The sequence below is a fragment of the Poecilia latipinna genome, unplaced genomic scaffold (genome assembly GCF_001443285.1).
Source record: "Poecilia latipinna isolate Pla-1442-1.1 unplaced genomic scaffold, P_latipinna-1.0 Scaffold1020, whole genome shotgun sequence".
In the NCBI taxonomy this organism is placed as follows: domain Eukaryota; kingdom Metazoa; phylum Chordata; class Actinopteri; order Cyprinodontiformes; family Poeciliidae; genus Poecilia; species Poecilia latipinna.
Genome location: NW_015113636.1, coordinates 54,789 through 63,992, shown reverse-complemented (window position 1 = coordinate 63,992; position 9,204 = coordinate 54,789).

The following is a 9,204-nucleotide window of genomic DNA, read 5'->3' as shown; positions in this document are numbered from 1 at the left end:
AAAGTGAAAATATAAAGTATTTTCACTGTATATATTAAAGTGAAAATACAATAATCATCCATTCAAAAATATGTAAGATGTGCAATGGGAGGAAATAAAAGCAGACCATTAAATCTAAAGCTCCTCACCAACAACAATCCGTTACACTACAACTTACCCCTTCAGATTCACTGCCCCATTTCAGAATGCAGGTGGAGACACGAACCACTCTGCAAAGGAGAACGTTGTCATGTTGATGCTAATGATAGATTCACATTCACCTCACGGGCACCTCTGCTGTACATTAAAAGGTGACATAGTAACTTTCATGACAGGGTCCTGTTGGCATTAAAACAAAGCGCAGCACTAAGAATGTCCTCGTTGTCGTATGAGTGATTGGTGGGCTGAAATTTCATTGAGAAAAATTGACTGTGGCAAAACATGGTAACACTCGATAAATAGATTTATTCTGGAATGATAAAACATGTAATCGTGGAGTGATCGCCCTCTTCCGACAGAGATTTCTGAGGAGTCGTTACTCTCCAAAATCCACAGGCTCCCCCAGAAAACGATACACAATTTCTGACACTTTCAGAGAAATTCAACCTATTTAAAATATACCTAAGTAGACAATATTTTTGAGAATGCCAGCTTTTTCCTAAAAACTGACATACTGTAAGATATAGTCTATGGGGGCAAGTTTCTTATATGTCACCATGTCATCATTCATCACATGATCACAAGCAGGCGGCGCAGGTGAATCTCTGCAATTGATGCAGCAGCTGATCTATCCCACGCAACTCTTTCTGCATTGGAGAGGCTTTAATGGAGTGCATAAAATATAAATTATCTATTATCAGATCGATTATCTATATGATACTTCTCTAAACTGTGGTTAATGTGATTTAGCATAGTTTAATACCCCTCCTCTGTTGTGTGTTGTCACATGGTTTTACCAGCAAGTCCTACTGAGAGCTAGGCCACAAAGGATCATCGCTAAAGGAGCTGGTTGTTGACGGAGTGCTGAATTCAAACATATTTTTGGAAAAGTTGAGTGGAGGGAAAACGTGCTGTCAAACAAGGTGGAAGTACATCAGGTATAGCCACAGCTGTGTGGGAAGACTTTATAGCAAAATCAACAATATAGAGCTTGGGTGGATGGTGCTTGAGCCAGTGTTCAGCAATGCCTCTGTCTGGCTGCCTCCATGCAACTGTGGTCAGTTACACACAAGGAGTGAGTGTAACTAGACTCCCATGTGAAAACACAATCCCACTCCTGACAAGTTTTGAGAAATTTCACCAATGTGGGTAGTGCAAGAAGACACCAAAAAGGCACAGCCAAGTATGGGGATGAAGGTTCTTTCACTGACTAATTCGTATTCATGATTGCCACAGCCTGAAGACAAAGCAACACTCTAAGCAAATCAGAGAAAAGGTTATTGAAAAGTACAAGTCAGAGGATGGATACAAAAACATCTCACTTTTCATTAGGTTAGAGCGCACAGAGAAAAGGGATCTTTGATCATTTCTCTTTGCACAACCTCGATAGTCAGAGTTCTTATATGTACTCCTCTAATCAGTTCAATCTACAGGTTGAACTGAATCTCATTTCTGTCTGGTGACAGACATGAGAATGAAGTAAGGAGCACTGTTGTCTGGTGAACCATTTCTGTCTTGATTTAGACATATGTTTTGGACTGCCAGACTGCTGAACAATGATTTAATTCAGAGTACAATTTGCCAAAGTTTTATTTAAAATGTCCTGGTATTTAAAAGAATTCCAAGAGAACTTTTAATAAGGTTCTCAATGCCTTTGTAAGATGAACAGACCCATAGCATCATAGGTCCTCCACCATACTTAGAATAAGGCACTGTCAAGTTTTTTTTTTGTTTGTTTTTTCCCATTTATCCATACTTTTACAGGCTGTAGTGTCAGTAATTTTTAGAGTAATCTGCTTGCTTGTGTTTGTGACAGTAGGACAAGAAGTATTTTTGTCCGATATGTTTCCAAAATAACAAGATAGCATCTACATGTGAAATAATGACCGTAATGGACACTTGGTGTCCCCGAGACATTATCTTTTGCTAAATTGCGTAAATAGTGAACTTTGGACATTTTTGTCTTCCACTTCTCTGTTTTGCAGTTCTGATTGTAGAAATGGGCAAGTTTGAGAATATACTGTAACCATTTTCAGACAAATGAAGGCACACATCTGCCTTGCTTGAATGGCACATTCTCTTGTATTTCCCAGTTTGAAGAGTGGAAAAGAATAAAAGGCCTTGTGACCTTTGTTATTTACTTTTTATACCCAGGAAGAAAGGTTTCTTCATACTCTATTCTATCGAGGGTCACAGTAACACATTTAAAAAGGCTTCAATTTACTTTACTTTATAGAAATTGTTAAGGGTTTTTGATTGGAAGCTATAGTTTGTTTGCTTTTGTTTTTTTATGTGGAATCTTTCATTTTCTTACAGTGTTTACTGGAACAATACATTTTTAAATTCATTAAGTTTTAAATTTAAATTTAACATTGCATCCAATAATTCTGTTTAAGCTAATCACATTTTTAAAAACATTTGTCTTATAATACACTGCTTTTGGAAAGACCAATAAATAGAACATCAACACTAAGCACGTCTTGCAGTGAATAGATGCAAGAATCAAAATATAAACAAGGAGTTTAAAAATGGCCTTGCTTGATTGAAACCTCAATCAACCATATCATGGTGCTTTAACATGTGAAAGATCCACACCATAGATACAATGCTTTTAGTAATGCTTCGCCCTCCTGGCCGTTGAGTGTAATTACATGTAATTAACTTGAACTCCATTCAGAGTAATGCACACTTACTTTTCAATTTAGTTTTTTATAGTAATTATGGACAATACCCTCCACAATTTTATAAATACTAAACCTGAATGTAATTTTTACATCTATAATTTCCCTAAAATATTGTATTTTAAAAATTAACACTATAATTCTATGATTACAATCTGGACTGCAAAAACGGGCTCAGCAAATGCTTGAAAAACAGCCGCTGCATTTTTAGTCTACTCTACGTTACCAAAAATACTAGGTCACGGGTCCACATCACTGAATTCAAGTGTTGCAATCACTTCAGTGGCCACACGTCCAAAGTCCAGCACTTTGGGATGTAAAACATTTTTGAAAAGATGGATTGTTCTCTACAACTCATTGAATTCCAGGAAAGTGCCATGATAGGATTCCACCTGTGCAGTAGTTCCAGTTGTAAAAAACGTCCTCACAGTCAGTGTTTCTATAAAAAAGTAAAGACATTGGGGATTATAGCAACCAAGCCGGCAGGCTAGGCTACATCACAGAAAGGGGTCAATGGATAATGAGATGCATGGGGTGCAGAGATAACCAACTTCAATTGCCACAGATTTTCACATTGCATGTGGACTTCAGATTGGTTAAAAATTAATCCAGAGAGCTTAATTGAATGGTTTTTCATGGCTAAGCAACCCTCACATCACCCAGTTCAAAGCAATGTGTCAGATACAGTTCCAGTTCGGTAAAGCACTAGCATCCAGGAAAATGAAGACATGTTCACAAGAGGACTGAATCACTCCTCTTTGTCTGCCACTCCAATGAACCAGACTGGGTTTGGCAATTGCCAGGAGAACAGCACTTGCACGACTATGTGGTGTCACGTGTAAACTGTGTAGAAGGGAATTATAATCTGGTGATGTTTTTACAGGAGTTGGGCACAGCTTCTTAGTTTCCTTTATGAAAGTCTTAATGCTTCAGCAAACAACAAGGTTTTAGACAATTTAATACACCAAATGCGTGGGAATACTCTTGGAATTACCCTTTCTTGTTGCAACATGACTCTTCACCAGTGGACAATGTAAGGCTCACACAGATGTGGATGAGTGAGTTTGTTGTGGAAGAACGTGACTGGCCTGCAAAGAGTTCTGACCTCAACCTGATAGAAGACATTTGGGATGAAGTTAAAGGCTTCTGTGAGCCAGGACATTTAGTCAGATGTCAATGTCCGACTCACAAATGCTGTCGCGGAGAAATGTTAAGAAATTCTCATAAAAACACTTATAAGTCTTTTACAGAGCCTTCCTAGTGGAGTTGGTGCTTTGGTAGCTACAAAGTGTAGACAAAAGCCATAGCGATGCCTTAGTAATAAAACTGGATCGTTAGTATATGTGCAAAGGCAAATCACCCAATGTCTTTGGCAACATGGTGCATGTCTTATTATTTTTGTTGCGCACGGGTGACCCCTGCTGGCCAGTAACGTAACTCCTACTTGCCAATTGAGCTTGCCTGTGAACTTTTTTCTAAGGTAATTCATTTTGTGCAGCTTTGTGTTTCTGTTATTCTGGCAAAAAAAAATTATTGCAATAAAGTTATTATATTGTTGAAATCTTGCACTATTTTAGTTTATCTTTGTGGCTTTCGATTGCAGGGTTTGTGCAAATTAATAATCAGGTATGTCTGAAAATATTGAACAGACAAGTAATATTGTCTGTTATATAATACTTCTGGGTGGAGTAGCATATTTTATTGTCAAAGGATATTGCATGATTGCAAAAAAACAGCGACCGTTGGACAGTCACTTTTACACATTGTATTATTTGTCATCTCAGATCTTCTAATTGCACTGCCTAGCAACTCATACAGGTGTGTCAAGGACCCGCCCATACGCAATGGTATGAGTCAGCTCACTGTGTGCGTATGAGCCAGCACAGGCATGAACATGTTATTCTATCTGTCTGTTTCAGTGTTTTAAAATGGGTGGTTACACAGGTCTTGAAAGACAGCAAAATCTTAGCCCTTTCACTCATGTAGTGAGTAATCCACAACTAGGAAACTTCTGAGAAGAAGAGACATGGCTCAGATAAAAGTCTGACTCAGAATCAGCATTTTGCTTAGTGATGAGAAACTGTATGAAATATGAAATATTTTTTGTGCAACTAACGAGTAGAATCAAAAGGTGTCTTATCTCTGAGAAACAAGTTAACTGTGTCATGGACTAGATTTCAAAGGTCCAGCAGAGAGTGAAATACACGATTTATTGCTCTGGTGATGGTATCAATTTAGATAGAATAACATATAATCTCATGGGCGTTGTCTTTGTTCAGAGGTTTAAACACAAAGAAGTACAAACTTATGAAGTACATAATAAAGAGACTTCAGTCTCTTCTTACAGATAAGATACTATTGTACGAATGAGGGTATGTTTCCTTAACGTTCTAATGGTTTCCATAGAAGTAAAACAGGCCTTGATCATTAACTCCTGTCAAGTCTGTGAAGATGCAAAGGTCACAATGGTTCTGTTTCTCTTCACAAGTACAATATAGAGAATTTGAAGTCATGTAATACATTGTTTCTTCAAAGTTATCTTTCGGTTTCTGACATTCCTATGTTGAAACGCCTTCAACTTTTTTCAGGAGATTTTGGCTTCCACTCAGTACCAAAAAGAGTTCATTAACCCAAAGAGCAATTCACTTCCTGCAGAGACATTTGATTTCTCGCTAATAGGGCTTGCTGCATATTTTTCATGGAAATCTTTCTAAATAAAGACCACTTTCTAGGGGAGGAAAAGCTGTTTCTGGCAATAATACAATCTTACTGGAAATGTTTTCAACATATTATTGTTTTGTATTATTGCCAGCTGTTTCTAGCAATAATACAATCTTACTGGAAACGTTTTCAACATCTTTTCAACTCATGTCACCTATATGGCATATAAATAAAGCCTAAAGGAACCTGCCGTCTGGGTACAACATTAATAAACAAGATGATGTGAAGTGCCTGCAGTGTGTCTACTAAACCAGCTGTCAGGATGTTTGCCCCCGGTTACTCTCATGATGTCAATACTAGTGTCTGGAAATGATTTCATACGTTGTCAGCAGCCAAGAGACATGCTGGGATTCAAGAATAATCAGCCCGGTAGCGTTAACCTGTTGGTGTCGTTGCACTTCTCCACATTTAATACTCTGTTCTTGTGAGATGTGGAGCCCTTTTTTTAGCTGAACTTTTTTCAAGTCAGGTTGCTGCAACCGTTTTAATAGCAATGCAATCTTCGCAACAAAGCTCCTCTTTATGATCAGGGAATGAAGCAGGACCGAAACAGGGATTTTAGCACCTGGGGCAAACAGTAAGTTATATATTAACAAGCCCAAAGACACACTAGTCAAAGCTTTTACTTTCCTTTCAAAACATGCCGCGCATATCTGAAGCTATAATGCACATAAACGTTGAGAAACCAAAAGCAAAGCTTTGTTTCTTTTGGTTTTAATGTAATAGGACACAAAATTTAGGATTTTTCTTTTTGCAGTTAAGGTGGAAAGGCTCACACCTCCCCTCCTTGTCTGGTTTCAATGAAATTTCAGGTATTAAGGTTGTTAAATTGCACATGTTTCATCTTGCAGCATCTTTGTTGACAGAAAGCATGTTAAACGCCAAGCAAAGCAAAACCTCCTAGGGATGCGGGGTGTGTCTCATTCTGAGACTGGGACTGCCTTTTCAAGAAACTATTGTTACTGTATTGAATTATGTTCTTAATGAGACAAACAATGACCAGAATAGTTTTTAAAACAAGTTTAAATTTACCATGTTAGTATTTGCAAAAGACAACATGTAGATGCCCTAAGAGTTTTTAATTTTACAGATCTGGAGATTGGGTGGGTTTACAGTTCCAGTGTTTACCCACAATCATGTCTCCTCTCCCTGATCAGTCTTTTCTACTCTGCTCTCACACTTCCCTGTGATTTTTTGGCATGTCTGTGCAAAAACTCCATGTACAGTTTCTTGCAAAAAATATATATATATATATATATTGATATCCACTGAATTTGCTCAAATTTTTCATTCTATAATTACGCTACTTTAATTTACAAGTGGACACTCTTTATGAGCAAGGTGACATCTAACATGGTTTCAGGGGGATTTATTTGGACCTATATGGAAAATTAAAATTTTGACTTGCAAAACATTTTTTTGAAAATGCCCGTTTTTTTTTGTTGTTGTTTTTTTTGTTGTTTTTTTGTTTTCCTTCAGAATTATGCACTACTTTGTGTTGATGTTTCACATAGCAGTACATTAAAACACAAAAATTTGTTTAACCTGATAAAATGACTTTTCCAAAATAAAATTTAAAAAGGGCTCTGACTCCAGAGGGGTCAGTATTTATCCAAACTCAACATATAATTTCATTCTCTACCTGAGATTGCCTAATAACACAAAAAAGATCTATGATCTTCTCTTGTCATTGTAAAAAATGTTTACGTTACTTTCCCTACAGCAGCACAAAGATTGTGCTTGGAGTAGCTATTAAGAACTAGTTTTTTGAAATGTTGGCTCACATTGACCCTATAGGCATGCGTGCATGTATGACCCGCCCTTTACTGTCTACTTGTGTCTCTCACACCCTTTCACTTTTCAGCCTGTTTAAATCCTCCTACTAGTACTTGTGTGCAGACTTCTTGCGACCTCAAGAATGTTGAACTTCGGATGACAGATTTTTAGGGGTTGGACTACTCTCGCCTCTGTCTTCACTCTGATTAAAGATTGCCAAAAGTTTCAGCCGTTAGTTGTTGTTGAGAAGATTCTTTCATGGCAGAAAAATAAACCTTTGAAAATGTTTATGTGTAAAAGGCCAGGAGAGGGAGTTAAGGCAACAGAGACAATTGTTTAGAGTCAAAAATTGCTTTGTGGAGTTGAAGAAAAGCAATACAATCAACGCATTCTAAAATACAAAAGGTACTTTTGTGCCTTTGAGTTCTGTAGAGGTGCCTTTTTTTTTCATTTTTCCCACTTTATTGTTGCACTTGTTTCTCTATAATTGTTACCCAAACCTTATGTGATGTGTTTCTAATTTAATAAAGTCAGTTATGCAGTGGGGCAAAAACCAGAGATACACAAATTAACTGATCAGATATTAGAATCAGATCATTTTTCCTAGGTAGGCCAATATCTTCAGCTGAAGACATCCTTTTTCATAGGTTATTTTCCTTGAGATCTATTACTTTTATTCTGATTTCATTTATCATTATTATTTAACTTGCATGCTTGTCTTTTCAATCATTTTATTTGTATTTTTAATTTTTCTTAATGCCATCTCCTGGATAACATCATAAGATGCAAGACAAAGGTAAAGATAAAGATAAACTAACGGCTTAACGGTGTTCATACTCTGAGTTTATCATATCATTTTAGACTAAAGCTTTCCTGGTGACAAGAATCATTAGAAAATCTCCATGCACACTCAAACTCTTGTTGCGAGTGTGCAACAAGAGTTGCACACTCTTGTTGCAACTGCAGAGCAACAAGAGTTGCTCTGCAGATTCAGCTCTCATTTTCTAAGAAAACTGTCCTTCATTGCCATTTTTTCCTACAGCTTTTCCCAGATCCTCTTCTTCGTCTATTTAGAATCATATTCTATTAATTATACAGCATTAACATCTGCAACTTGCTGTTGGAATTCTGACAAAACTCTACCGCAGCAGCACAATTTAGTTTCTTCCATAACACATTTAGACAAAAATTACTAAGAAAACTTTATAATTTTGTGATGATCTCACATGAAATGTTCCAGCAACCGTTATTTATTATTATTATTTTTTATTTTTATTTTTATTTTTTTAAATCATACAATTTTGTCTCTGGGTTTATTATCGCATAATAGTCTCATTACTTTATTTTCTGTTTGATTCAAATTAGAACAATAATCAAAGAACTTTCAACACACTAATAAAAATTTGAAATCAAATGAATCAGAAAAAGACTGGAAATACGTATCAACTAGGAAAATCCTGATGGGTCAATTTCCACGAATTTCCAATTTTCCCCATGTTGAATGTCAAAACTTCTTCAACAGTGCAAGGCAACAAGACCCACTCTATTTGCCGTAACCTTCCAAGAGAAGATAAATTGGTACGAAGAGTTTATGACAAAAATTGTATTTGAGTTTATTTTTCTCTGTTGCCTAACATAGCGATGCGAATTATAGAAGAAAGGGAAGTAAATAAATATGTCTATGCGACTGACATGTAGGAGTAAGACAGTCTAATCTTGTTTAACTGATTAAAAATAAATTGTGAAACGTCAGATATACAGCTTATTTCCCACGCAGCTTTCATCATTGAAGAAATGTGTTTATTTCCTGATAGGTTAAGGAGGCGTTGCTACATAAAATAATTTAACACGAACCTTCCCAAACATACCAGAGTCGTTTCGTAAACTC